Raw genomic sequence first — 14615 nt, 5'->3', positions numbered from 1 at the left:
AAGATGAAATATGTTAGTCGTTGCTCAATGTGCATAAGGTATTAAATATTAGCTGATTACAGTAATTCATCAAAAGCTTTTGAGCACAGCAGAAACATGTTTTTAATTTGAGAACAATAATACTTTTTAACTGTAAAAACCACATTATGAGCCACAACAAGATGGGTTGTAGCTGCACTTGATTTATGGTGGGAGTATATCCTATGGAGCAATTCTGAATAATGATGATAATAGCTATTCCCAAAGCTGGTGTGTGACTATGCAACAGTCATCACCATTCCGTCCTACCACCTTCACAATTTAATCACAATGCGCTCTGATTGCTCTAATGTTTTGTACTAGCTTGAGTCAGAGCTGTTTCACTGAAAATGTACTACTCAACTTTCCAGGAATGGGATTGCATTTAACTGTCATGTTCCCAAAGCTAGGCTATTATTTACCAAGCAAATATATGTGATCACACATTCAATCACATGACAGACACTGGTAAACAGTTGGATTAGTTTCCACCAGAAATGGGAACATATAAAGAACATTCCTAAAATCTCTGTAATCTTCAGTTTCTTTCCAGCTTCCTTATCTCTGTTCAAATTTGCCATTTTCACCTAAGTAAAGGTTCAGCATGAGCTGAATGTTTCTCAGAATTCTATCAGCTGCCTTTGCACATTGCTAAATACACACTCAAAATTTAAGAGCCAGAAGGGTGCTTCTTGGTAGTACAAATGACTCAGGTTTACAATACAAGGAAACAACCTGGCTACAGTTTGTTCGTTACTAACACTGGAAGTTTGCTACAGAGTAAATCAGTAATTTCACCATTGGAGACCACCACAGTACCTCCTGCAGCAACGCCACTTGTACTGAACGCATTTCATAGGCACTTTTTGTTCATTTGTATAAGCATGCAAATATCAAGGGAAGTAGTATACAGAGCTGACCACAAGAACTATCAGTTCAGTGCAGGCAACAAAGGGATTTTAACAAACTGGGCATCTTGGATAAATATCCTGAAAGTTCACAGATTTCTATAAGGCAGTTTAAAAAAAAAATTGTCATAATTTAATTCACAAACAGATGGACTTATCTGTGTGTAGGGTGTCCACATATTTCTTTATTATTATTTTTTTTTTGGGGGGTGCTATTTCACTTTCAAAATAGGAGCTGCAAAATGTTGCCGTATGTTCTTGACCACCTTGAAGAGTGCTACTGCTCATGGGACAGAAGCCTTGGAGCACTGTTCAAGACCTTCAAGAGAGGGGGGGGGGGTTCAGGAAAAGAGCCAAAAGGACGGAAGGCAAAATGAATAATTAAAGTTGGCGCTGCTTGCTGGAAAACTGGGGGGGGGGATAGATCTCACATAAAAAACCCTACAACTCACATGAGGGAGAGGAACAACTCTATATTAAACTGTCCTAAAAGCTTGCAAACTAATATCCAAACTAACACAAGGCCGGGGGGGGGGGTAGGGAGGAGGAGGAATAATAAGAGTGGAATAAAAACATATTGATAGAAGTTTTTAATACTGAAACTGTCCTGCTCTGTAGCCTCCCCACTGTCATGTTCTCAAATCAGTAAAGTTTAGGTTTAATTAAAATGTATTAGGCTGTTATGAATTTGGAGGTGCCAGACCCATTCTAACATCTGGACCCAGCAAGTGTTAAAATATAAGCCAGGCTGGTTTCCTGTGTTCAGGTCACTGCCTGGGTGAAGGGCCATTAAGAAAACTAAGGAAAGGTGAAGAGCCATTAAGAGAGGGGGCTCTGTCCCAGATGGAAAATGGATGGGGCCCCTCCTCCAGTTTACAGATTGTGAGAAAGACAAAAGGCAGGGTTTAGAGTTGAAAGTGTGTGTAATGTACCTAGAAGTAAAGCTGAAGGCTGAAAAACCAGAGAGGTAGAGCAGAATGTTTGATTTCCGTTTTGAATCCAAGGCTGAAGCTTGCTACTTTGGGAGAAAGAAGAGCCTTTTGGGGTATTAATGCTGTGAACCCCTCCATCGTAGGCTCAGGTTGCATATATGTGTAAATAAACCTTATATCATAAAGACATCACAGTCTCTGCTGTGCCTCATTTCCAAAAGGAAACCTGGACCCTGGGTGAGCTCCTGGAATGGAATCTCGCACTGCTTGGAGATTGGGTTGCTGTGCAACAATATATATTTGAATTTCCCCCAACAACATTCCTCTTTGGAGGTGGAGGAGGGCCGTGCATTCCCCCTCTCATCCTACCTTTTCTCAAAACTGTACATTTCTCATTCCTACCAGGCTAGCACCCAGCATCTCCTCTTATGGAACACAGAGTTTCAGATTCCCAATCCCCAAGGGTAGTAAGAAACTATTTCCATTGAAGTAAAGGGTCTAACAAACAGGCAGTTAAGGAGTACTGGCATAAGGGTCAAACAATGTATGGGATTGTAGCACTAATTGTGTAAAAGACAGCTGAGAGACTGATACACTATTTCAGCAAAAAAGAGCTATGGGCAGTGAACTGCTGTATCAGCCAATTCTAGAGTCACTTTCTCTCTTCCATGCAGTTGTAATTGGGATTTTCTTTTAAATCCTGTCATGGGGACTTGTAAGACAGGTATACAGCCAGCCTGAGAAATGAGGTCTTAACACCTCACAGTCTGTCTTTCAGGAAACAAGGAGATAAACCAAAAGAAAAGTGGGTGATTTTGCTTTCTGCAATTGTTTCATGTTTGTTCCCAACAGAGAGTATAATTTTGTGTGGGCTGCAATGTCATTCCCATATATGTGTCCATTCCAGCTACATATAATTACAGTACGATCGTTTTGTTGGCACCATTTCTCTCTCAAAACTAATGTTACTACTTAAAAGTCTGAATATGTGTTCATATAGAACAGATAGTTGCTTTGATACAACAAATAACTGGCGCTGTCACCTCCTGTAAGAAAACAGATTTACATGAAAAAGACACTTTTCTCGATGCCCTACTCTGACTCTCCAGGAGGCATCAATTATTGCTTGGTGGAGGATGATCCTTGTAAACAGAATTGCATGTGCCCCCCAGTACTACACAGGAGTCCTGCATTGGTCTAATTACCATGACCTTTTATTATCTATAATTCTGATAGAGCTATAGCAGCAATTCTCTCTAGGACCGCAAATGTGGTGAGTTGATCAGTCAAACAATGTCATCCAACTGATTAATTGACATTAGGTGACTGCATCATGCGACAGCAACTCTGCCCTGAAGAAATCAAGATATACCGGTACATGGAATTTAGGAATTAGGAGCTGAAACACTTATTATCAGAAAGCTTTTGTCTTCTTCACTTGGTGTTAGAAGAACTATTTTTTGCTGAGGATGAATAGCCAAATCAAAGATTCTACGGCATCTACAGTGGTACCTCAGTTTAAGAATAGTTCTGTTTACAAACAATTCGGTTTACGAACGCCGCACAACAGGAAGTAGTGTCCCAGTTTGAGAACTTTATCTCAGTCTAAGAACGGAATCTGAAGGGTAGAAGGGGGGGGGGAAAGGAGAATGTTAGCCGCTTTGAGAATCCTTAAAGGGAGTGAAAGGCGGGATATAAACTGACTTTCAGGAGGGCTTTAAACTGACTAATGTGGGGGAGGGAGACAGTGCTCCTGAAGGTAGGAGTCTATCAATTGATGAAGATGATCATCCAAATGTCATAGACCAAATGGAGCAAACAGCACGCAGACCTAGTGGTGGGAGGAAAAAAACCTTAAATAAGAGACATGGGGGAATGATTAATGGACTTCAATGTCTGTACACTAATGCGCAAAGCATGGGAAATAAACAAGATGAGCTTGAGCTCTTGGTACAGCAAACTAAATATGACATAATAGGCATCACTGAAACCTGGTGGGATAAGTCCCACGATTGGAATGTAATAATGGGGGGATACAATCTATTTCGGAGAAACAGACCAGACAAGAAAGGAGGAGGAGTGGCGTTATATGTCAGGGATGTGTATACCTGTGAAGAGATCCAAGATTTAGAACCTCAAAGCCAAAGTGAGAGCATTTGGGTCAAAATTAAGGGAGAGAAGAATAACAGAGACCTCATTGTGGGAGTTTACTATAGATCCCCAAGCCAAACGGAGGACATAGATGATGCCTTCCTGGAACAGATGGCCAAGCATGCAAAAGGAAGGGAGATAGTAGTAATGGGGGACTTCAATTACCCGGATATTTGTTGGATGTCAAACTCAGCCAAGAGCATAAGGTCAAACAGATTCCTCACTGGCCTTGCAGACAACTTCATTGTCCAGAAAGTGGGAGAAGCAACAAGAGGAACAGCCATTTTAGATCTGGTCCTAACCAATGTTGATGAGCTGGTTAGTGGGGTAGAAGTGGAAGGATCATTAGGCGCGAGTGATCATGCTCTTCTGAAGTTTACTATACAGCGGAAAGGAGCAGCCAAGCATACTAGGACTCAATTTCTTGACTTTAAGAAAGCCGACTTCATAAAACTTAGGGAAGTGCTGGGTGAGATCCCATGGACAGTAATACTAAAAGGAAAGGGAGTTCATGATGGCTGGGAGTTTGTTAAGAGGGAGATAGTAAAAGCACAACGTCAGGCAATACCAATGAGACGGAAAGATGGAAGGGGCCTAAAGAAGCCAGGGTGGCTATCTAAAGAACTTTTAACTGAGTTAAGATTAAAAAAGGATGTGCACAAAAAATGGAAAAGGGGGGAAACCACCAAAGAGGAATTCAAACAAATAGCCAGCACGTGTAGACACAAAGTCAGAAAAGCTAAAGCACAGAATGAACTCAGGCTTGCTAGAGAGGTTAAAAGCAACAAAAAAGGCTTTTATGGGTATGTTCGTAGCAAAAGGAAGAACAAAGAAACAGTGGGGTCACTCAGAGGAGAAGATGGTGAAATGCAAACAGGGGATACAGAAAGGGCTGAACTCCTCAATGCCTTCTTTGCCTCAGTCTTCTCCGATAAAGAAAACAATGCCCGACCTGAAGAATTTGGAGCAAATGATTCAGCAAAGGAAACACAGCCCAGAATAACTAAGGAGATAGTACAAGAATACTTGGCTAGTTTAGATGTATTCAAGTCTCCAGGGCCAGATGAACTGCATCCAAGAGTATTAAAAGAACTGGCAGATGTGATCTCAGAACCACTGGCAGTCATCTTTGAGAATTCCTGGAGAACAGGCGAAGTCCCGGCAGACTGGAGGAGGGCAAATGTTGTCCCTATTTTCAAAAAGGGGGAAAGAGAGGACCCAAATAATTACCGCCCAGTCAGTCTGACATCAATACCAGGGAAGATTCTGGAGCAGATCATTAAGAAAACAGTCTGTGAGCACCTAGAAAGGAATGCTGTGATCACCAATAGTCAGCATGGATTTCTGAAAAATAAGTCATGTCAGACTAACCTGATCTCGTTTTTTGACAGAATTACAAGCCTGGTAGATGAAGGGAACTCAGTGGATATAGCCTACCTTGATTTCAGTAAGGCATTTGACAAGGTGCCCCATGATATTCTTGTAAAGAAGCTGGTAAAATGCGGTCTTGACTATGCTACCACTCAGTGGATTTGTAACTGGCTGACTGACCGAACCCAAAGGGTGCTCATCAATGGTTCCTCTTCATCCTGGAGAAGAGTGACTAGTGGGGTGCCACAGGGTTCTGTCTTGGGCCCAGTCTTATTCAACATCTTTATCAACGACTTGGATGATGGACTCAAGGGCATCCTGATCAAATTTGCAGATGACACCAAACTGGGAGGGGTGGCTAACACCCCAGAGGACAGGATCACACTTCAAAATGACCTTGACAGATTAGAGAACTGGGCCAAAACAAACAAGATGAATTTTAACAGGGAGAAATGTAAAGTATTGTACTTGGGCAAAAAAAATGAGAGGCACAAATGCAAGATGGGGGACACCTGGCTTGAGAGCAGTACATGTGAAAAGGATCTAGGAGTCTTGGTTGACCACAAACTTGACATGAGCCAACAGTGTGACGCGGCAGCTAAAAAAGCCAATGCAATTCTGGGCTGCATCAATAGGAGTATAGCATCTAGATCAAGGGACGTAATAGTGCCACTGTATTCTGCTCTAGTCAGACCTCACCTGGAGTACTGTGTCCAGTTCTGGGCACCACAGTTCAAGAAGGACACTGACAAACTGGAACGTGTCCAGAGGAGGGCAACCAAAATGGTCAAAGGCCTGGAAATGATGCCTTATGAGGAACGGCTAAGGGAGCTGGGCATGTTTAGCCTGGAGAAGAGGAGGTTAAGGGGTGATATGATAGCCATGTTCAAATATATAAAAGGATGTCACATAGAGGAGGGAGAAAGGTTGTTTTCTGCTGCTCCAGAGAAGCGGACACGGAGCAATGGATCCAAACTACAAGAAAGAAGTTTCCACCTAAACATTAGGAAGAACTTCCTGACAGTAAGAGCTGTTCGACAGTGGAATTTGCTGCCAAGGAGTGTGGTGGAGTCTCCTGCTTTGGAGGTCTTTAAGCAGAGGCTTGACAACCATATGTCAAGAGTGCTCTGATGGTGTTTCCTGCTTGGCAGGGGGTTGGACTCGATGGCCCTTGTGGTCTCTTCCAACTCTATGATTCTATGATTCTATGATATCAAATCCAAACTCTTCTTCTTGGAAGGGCACCAGCGGCGGGAGGGCTCATTAAGGAATGCACACCTCGGTTTAAGAACAGTTTTGGTTTAAGAACGGACTTCCGGAACAGATTAAGTTCGTAAACCGAGGTACCATTGTATATTGCATATCATTTTCATTATGCACCAGTAGTGGACAACTGCTCCCCTAACCTCCAGTTGACTGTATCACCATTGGCGTCTCCTTCCTTTCTTGATACCATGTACCCCACCCTTGAGCGTGCTAGGGTGGAACAGCATTGTGAAGTTCTTCTCATTAACAAGCCCTAACAAGAGGAGCAGGAGAAAGAAGTGAAGTGCTTCCTGGCAGTGCTTAATTAAATTCTACAGTGGGATAGCTCCAGATGCAGTAAGTCAGGGGGTCTCCATGAATGTGTCAGTGGGGCCAACCAGATGCCTATGGGAAGACCAGATGAAGAATCTGAATACAATAGCACTCTCTCCACTTACGATTGCTTGGCATCTTGCAGGGTAACCAAGACTCTATGGGAGTGGGAAAGGGCTGGTGGGCTAGCTGCTTCACTCATGGACTGGTGTTTTGGTGGCCCTAGTCTTGGCTTTGCCCTTTGGTCTCAGAAAAGCTCTGCACTGAGGCCAAATAAGGAAAATCAACTTTTCATATTCTTAAGCTAGTTGCATTATTATTTCAATATGCTTCGAGCAGGAAATGCATGCTGGTTATATTTCTTAGGTGGCTATAGAACTAAAAATAAGTTTGTGTCAATTGCTGCTGAAACACATGTATTTAATTCAATTTAATTTGCGCACATTTTGCGGGGAAATGTTTGCATTTGCGGTTGCTAAAGAAATATAGTAACATTCAGGGACTTGACTTAGCAAAAAAGTCCAAGACTTTCTCCTAAAAATATTTTTCCCCTTCAGAAGTACAAAGTCCATCCAAGATTTTCTACTAAAAAAAAAGAAAGCTTCGGAATTGTAGCACATAGAAAAAGCAGCTCCAAATGGTTTAAGGGGCATAAACAGTAGTTATGCATCAAAAGCAAAAGTGACTAACTTGAACTATAATCCATCCATTTTCTATTATAGCCTGGTCGTCTGGCCCTGCTAGCAGAGTTGCCACTGTGCCATGGCTTTGATGCTACACTGTAGTAGGGTTTTCCCAGCAGAAAAGTCAAATGCGAACCAATAGGAGTAGAAACAAGATAGAATGTAACAGTGCATACCACTATGATTGCAGGAACCATCGAGCATGTCTTCCACCCATCATGTTGCCGCTAGCCAACAAACTCCTATATTATCCAAGGCACCAATAAAGGCAGATCAACAACAGAATGTCTCCATGACATCACTCTACCTAGTGTGCATCCTCCGCAGACAGAGACAAGAAGAAAGCCACAGGCCCAAGAAGAATGGAAATTACAACAGCAAACTCTCTACAGGCAACTCTGCCGCAACTGAACCAAATCAGGGTTCCAACTCTGCTACCTTCCCCCCTCTCTCCCCCCACTAAAACAACAAGTAGTAGGCAGCAGTGACTCCCCTGTCAGGAAGGCACCTCCACCCCACAAAGGTGCTAGTTAATCAAATAGAAGAAAATAATCTTCACCTTAAATGGATGCTTGGGCGACTGGGTGAAATTGTGAGCCCCAGAACTGTGTCCTCTGAAGACATAGTTGAAACAGTTTGGAATGTAGAAGGATGAATCCTAATTCTCTCCTTCTACTAGGAAGGAGGATACACAAAAATGTTTACAAAGATTAAAGATTTACAATTTGTTCAGGGAAACAAATGAGCACAACAGGAAAACCTAGGTAACTGTGAACTTAATTTGGTTTATGCAAGAGCAAGCATGTAGCAACCAAGAGAACAAAACAAAACCCTCCAAAACTCCATAAACAGAGAGTAAATGTTTATTCACATTTCTGCCTAACATATCCTCATTCAAGGGAAACAATGGGGAAAACATATCACTGGTCTATCAGAAAGAAGGAAGGAAGAAAGAAAGAAAGTTGGGATGGGAGGAATGGGGAGTGAGCTATGAAAGAGAAACAGGATTTTTCAGAAGAAATTAAAATTTAAATATTGGCTCTGATTTCAGTAGAAATCAGAGCAAGCAAGTCACAACTGATTGTTTAAAAGAAAGGCCTTAAATTCTGTTCACATATCCAGCTGGGCAGGTGTTTGAGATTTATAGGCAGTTTTCACAATTCCCATTTGTCCAAATTAAAAGCAGCAGGCATTTAATCCAAAGAGAGATACATAAAAATCTGACCTTGAAGTATAGCAGCTTCCCAATTATGGAGAGTTATACAGCTTTATTTAACTTTGAATATGTTAATTAAGTTTCTGTGCTACTTGCCAGATCTAAACCAATGCATCTGTAGTAATGGAAAGAAAACACACCAAATTAATTGAGGCTGCTTTTGTTAAAAAAATAATCTTTATAAAGAAAAACAAATGCGCTCTCAACCATTTTTCTAAGAATTGGGATTATGTTCCCAAAGCTATAATTAAAACATTCAGGATATGCTTTCTCGGGATTGACACTGGCAGCAAATTGGTACCAGACAAAGCACTGGAACTTACAGTTCCCATATTGTAAGGCAAAATATTTAATCAAGCTTTTCCATTACAAAAGGATGTTAAGAATATAAAAAAGCATTGCCATTGATAATGTATTAAAGCTTGCAGCTATAACCGAAAGATGACCAAAATATCCCTACTGCAAAACAGGTCTGACAAATGGCTGGCTAGCAGGAAATGAGAAGCAGTAGCACTATACTTTTAAGTCAGTATGATATAAAATATAATGGGTTTCTCCTTGCCTTTACATTTGTCTTTCATCTTTAATCCTCCTAGTTTCACTTAGGCAGACTTGGGAATTTTGCACATTATTTGCTTTTCAGTTTTGTTAACGTGCCACAGTTCACCGTCAGTGATCTGAAACTATTGCTTTACACTTACAGAGCCATCCTAAGCACACTTACCGGTACTCAAAAATAAGTCCCACTGAGCTTGGCAAGGTTTACTCCCTAGTAGGTGTGTTTTAGGCTGCAGCCTTAATTTTCCATGAAACATACAACATTGTCATTAAAATACACTTAATAAGCATTTTATTAACCAGAGTACTATACAATATTCACCTTTAGATATTACATGCAACCTTCTTATCTTATGTATATGATTAATTTCAAAAGAGAACAGCATAAAGTGGACCATCCATTATTTTCTTTATGTAGTAGGACAATATTGACTCCCTATTTCTTCAAAATGAGGGTGCTGGCCTTTTTGGAAAACATTTCCACAAGCAGTTAAAACATTGCCCAGGTAGACAATTCTATACTTCAGCATACATAAACATGATGCCTACAAGGTAAAAAATACAAAAATGTGAAATAGGATGAAAACAGTAAGTCATGTCAATGTTATTCAAATTCTTGCTTTCACCAAGGTGTTTTTATTTACTAGCAGAAAGTTAGCATTCATGCTGATTATATTTATGCACTTTGCTAAAAGAAGCTAAAAACTAGGCAAACCATTTACATTCACCATTAGTATGCCATGTGTATAAGATAAACATTAAACATAAATATAAGGGAAAGAAAGAAAAATATCAAAATAAATTTATCAGACAGCTCACCTTTAATTTTTCAAAGAAGCATTCATACTTGCCTTTAAACAAAGTAGCAAAAAAAAGCACCCCACCCCACAACCCAGAAAACAATAAGTAATTAAGCAAAATGTACCCGGAACTGACATCTCTGCTTGTCCACTGCAATAAGACACTAAATGGAAGTTTGCAAATAGTTTGGTTGATTTCCACACCACTAGTACTTTGTGGACACAAGTTTAATTTGGCAAAGTTTACAACACACAGCAGCCAAAAATCCCAAATAAATCTCCATCTACACATTTAAAGAGCAAGCTCAACTATCCTAACAAGATAAAAAAAGTTCAAAATATAATTTTTCATCAAACACATGAAACATTTTCCCCACTGTATCATTATAATTAGAAAAGTTCCTATCTTGATGTCAATATTTGTGATTATTACCATCCCTTGTCAGATTTACTCAGCTTCACAACCGACGTCTTATCTGCAGTGCAGAACAGTCTGGATCTGACAAACCACAATTATGCACTATACATAAAATTAAAGCCCAGCATAGAAACTAACAATAATAATTGTTAGTCACTTTGCTCACAAAAGTGACCCAAAGTAACTTCTGTGCTACATGAATGAAACTTAGCCTTCTTCATTCCTATCTCCCTGGCTTGCTCAGATATAGGTAAAAGGTAAAGGTACCCCTGCCCGTACGGGCCAGTCTTGACAGACTCTAGGGTTGTGCGCTTATCTCACTCTAGAGGCCGGGAGCCAGCGCTGTCCGCAGACACTTCTGGGTCACGTGGCCAGCGTGATGAAGCTGCTCTGGTGAGCCAGCACCAGCGCAGCACACGGAAACGCCGTTTACCTTCCCGCTATAAAGCGGTACCTATTTATCTACTTGCACTTAAGGGTGCTTTCAAACTGCTAGGTGGGCAGGAGCTGGGACCGAACGACGGGAGCTCACCCCGCCGCGGGGATTCGAACCGCCAGCCATGCGATCGGTAAGTCCTAGGCGCTGAGGTTTTATCCACAGCGCCACCCGCACTGTGGGTATACTATATATACTAGATATACTATAGTTAAAACTAAATGCAGTTCCCAAACAGCAATGGTTTAGCGTTATGTCAAAACCAGTTCATAATGTTTCCTGAATTCTGAACAATGCTAAAGAGATCATAAGAAGCCCACAGGCTTATACACTCATTTACTCCTCCCTCTTGAGCAAGTTCTCCTGCTTTTTATCAAAAACTTTGGTCAGGGCCTCCTCACAGACTTTTTGCTATCTAAGGTGAAGCAAATAACATCCCATCTCCATTTCAAGGATCATCATGGGTTTTCAACATGGCTCCTGTGGGCATATAAGTACCCTCAGAGTGCCTGCTGTCCCTTCCTCTCTCTCCCGTCCCCTGCTGAAAAAAGCATTCTACTTTAGCCAGTCTTAATAGGTTTTGGCGATGCCAAGAAAACTCCATGGACAAAGACAAAGGTCCGTATAGTTAAAACTATGGTTTTCCCAGTAGTGATGTCTGGAAGTGAGAGCTGGACCATAAAGAAGGCTGATCGCCGAAGAATTGATGCTTTTGAATTATGGTGCTTGAGGAGACTCTTGAGAGTCCCATGGACTGCAAGAAGATCAAACCTCTCCATTCTGAAGGAAATCAGCCCTGAGTGCTCACTGGAAGGACAGATCGTGAAGCTGAGGCTCCAATACTTTGGCCACCTCATGAGAAGAGAAGACTCCCTGGAAAAGACCCTGGTGTTGGGAAAGATTGAGGGCACAAGGAGAAGGGGACGACAGAGGACGAGATGGTTGGACAGTGTTCTCAAAGCTACCAGCATGAGTCTGACCAAACTGCGGAAGGCAGTGGAAGACAGAAGTGGACATGACTAAACGACTAAACAACAACAACAAATAGGTTTTGGCAGGGAGGGGTGAGAAAGACAGACAGACACACACACACAGAGAGAGAGAGAGAGAGAGAGAGAGAGAGAGAGAGAGAGAGAGAGAGAGAGAGAGAGAGCTGCCCACAACAGATTATCCAGTTGGCAAATAAGCCCATGGGTCCAGAAAGGTTGATGACCTAAGGCTCAGGATCGCAATACCTCAAGGACTACTGCTCTCCATATAAACCAGGTATGTCCAAAGTCCATTTTGGGGGCCTAATCCGGCCCACCGGTCGGTTTAATCCGGCCCCTGTGGCAGTTTATTTCCTGGGGTAAAATCCTTTAAAAACCTCAACAATTTCAACCCTAAAAACAACTTTGGTCGGCCCTCGAGGCCCTTCACTTCATCAAATCTGGCCCTCTTTGAAAAAAGTCTGGACACCACTGATATAACCCAGCCCAGCCTCCTCCACAAGAGGTCCAAAGGGTAGCAACATGAGAACAGGACTTTTCTGCAGTGGCCCTGTTTCAGGAATTCTATTCCCAAGGAGGTTCAACTGACGCCTTCATTATACACTTTTAGGTGCCTGGCAAAAATGCTCCTCTTCAACCAGGCCTTGGCTGATTAATATCCGATTCCTTTTTAAATGTGTTGTGGGATGGGGAATTATTGGTTTCCTTTTGTTCTTATTTTCATTATGTATTTGGTGTTTCTTATTTTGAATTTTTATGTTGTGAACCGCCATGAGATCTATGGATGAAGGGCAGCATACAAATTTAAGAAGTAATAAGAATATTTATTTTATTTATTTCATACAAATTATACACTGCTTGATTGTAATAAAACCTCAGAGTGGCTTACATCAAAACATACTAGAAGTTAAAATACTACAACAGATGAAAATTCATACCAGCATTTCATACCAGCCGGGGCAGGATGCTCCGCGGGGCCTCTGAAGAGTCTGCCTGCCTCCTCCTACTCAGCCGCCCTACAGCTGAGGGGGCGGTGGCAGGCGGACCGTTTGGGGCAGTGCGGCGCCCGCGGCCGCCCAAGCCATTGAGTCACTCCCAGGAGAGATGCATGACTTGGGTGTGCTGCAGGCCCCGCGGTCAGTGTTGCCCGGCATTTTGTAAACCCCCCCCCCAGTGGTGACACCAAGAGTGACCTGCCCCCACCGCAGCCCCTTCCTCCGCCCCTGCTCCATTGCTCACCCCATTCCACTTGAAACAAGAGTCCCACTTCACTTAGTGAGAGGGCTGACTGTGATCACACTCGGGTCCGGGTTAGGTGTGACCAACAAGGCCATTTATCCAAGGAAATCCAAGCCTCCCATGGTGTTAAACAAGGCTGCGTCCTTCCGCCCACTTTATTCAACTTTTATATTAACTCCTTAGTAGGAAACATGGAGAAAGAAAATGCCCACCCCCCTAAATTGGCTGGTACACCCCTCCCGGTTCTCTTATATGCAGATGATGCAGTTCTAATTTCCTTCTCCTGCATAGGCCTAAGAAAACTTCTAAGATCTCTCACTGTTTATTGTAATGATGAACAATTAACAATTAACTATAGCAAATCCAAAGTCATGGTGTTCTCTAAAAAAAGAATGAGACACAAATGGAGAATTGATAATCGGCCTATTGAACAGGTATCATCTTTTAAATACAGTGGTACCTCAGGTTAAGTACTTAATTTGTTCCAGAGGTCTGTACTTAACCTGAAACTGTTCTTAACCTGAAGCACCACTTTAGCTAATGGGGCCTCTCCCGTTGCTGCCGCGCCGCCGGAGCACGATTTCTGTTTTCATCCTGAAGAAAAGTTCTTAATATTTCTGGGTTAGCGGAGTCTGTAACCTGAAGCGTATGTAACCCGAGGTACCACTGTACCTGGGTATAACATTCCAGGAAAAGGGCTCGTGATCATGGTGCAATGCAACATCTCCACAGAGTTTAAGACTTAAGGTGATTTGAAACCAGGGTATAAAGCTACCGTATTTTTCGTCCCATAGGACGCTCCGTCCCATAGGACACACCTAGTTTTTTTGGGGGGGGGGAATAAAGGGGGGGAAATTCCTTTATTCGCCCCCCCAAAGCAGGTCAGGGAAACCGAACCAGGTCGAGGAACAGCGGGATGGCGGCGCTGCGCCTTCCTGCTGTCCCCCAAGCTTGTGGGGCTGGCCGATGACTGCCCGGCGCGAGGGGCGCTCTGCTTCAGGGCGCCCCGCCCGCCGGGCGGCAGGCTGCTATCCGCAGCGTGGGGAGCCCTGCGGGGAACTCCTGCAGGGCTCCCCACGCTGCGGATGTCTGTCCGGCGCGCGGGGCGCAATGCTTCAGGGTGCCTTGCGCGCCAGGCTGCTATCCGCAGGTTACAGACTCCGCTAACCCTGCCTAGGCTGCGGAGGTGTTCCCGAAGCGCCGGGCGCTCTGCTTTCAGGGCGCCCGTCGCTCCAGGAAGCAGGCTGCTCTCTGCAGCCTAGACAACCCTGCAGGACCTCCCGCAGGGCTGCCTAGGCTGCAGATGTGTTCCCGAAGC

General features: G+C 43.0%; 1 protein-coding gene across 6 annotated transcripts in view; it reads right to left on the bottom strand.

The window, feature by feature from the left end:
* Positions 1-14615, bottom strand: part of CEP128 (centrosomal protein 128) — a 191390-nt gene that overhangs the window by 72866 nt on the left and 103909 nt on the right. The window lies entirely within an intron of this gene.

The sequence above is a fragment of the Podarcis bocagei genome (assembly GCF_964188305.1).
Source record: "Podarcis bocagei genome assembly, chromosome: 1".
NCBI lineage: Eukaryota > Metazoa > Chordata > Lepidosauria > Squamata > Lacertidae > Podarcis > Podarcis bocagei.
The sequence above is the reverse complement of the archived record's forward strand: the minus strand, read 5'-3'. Positions and strand labels throughout refer to the sequence as shown.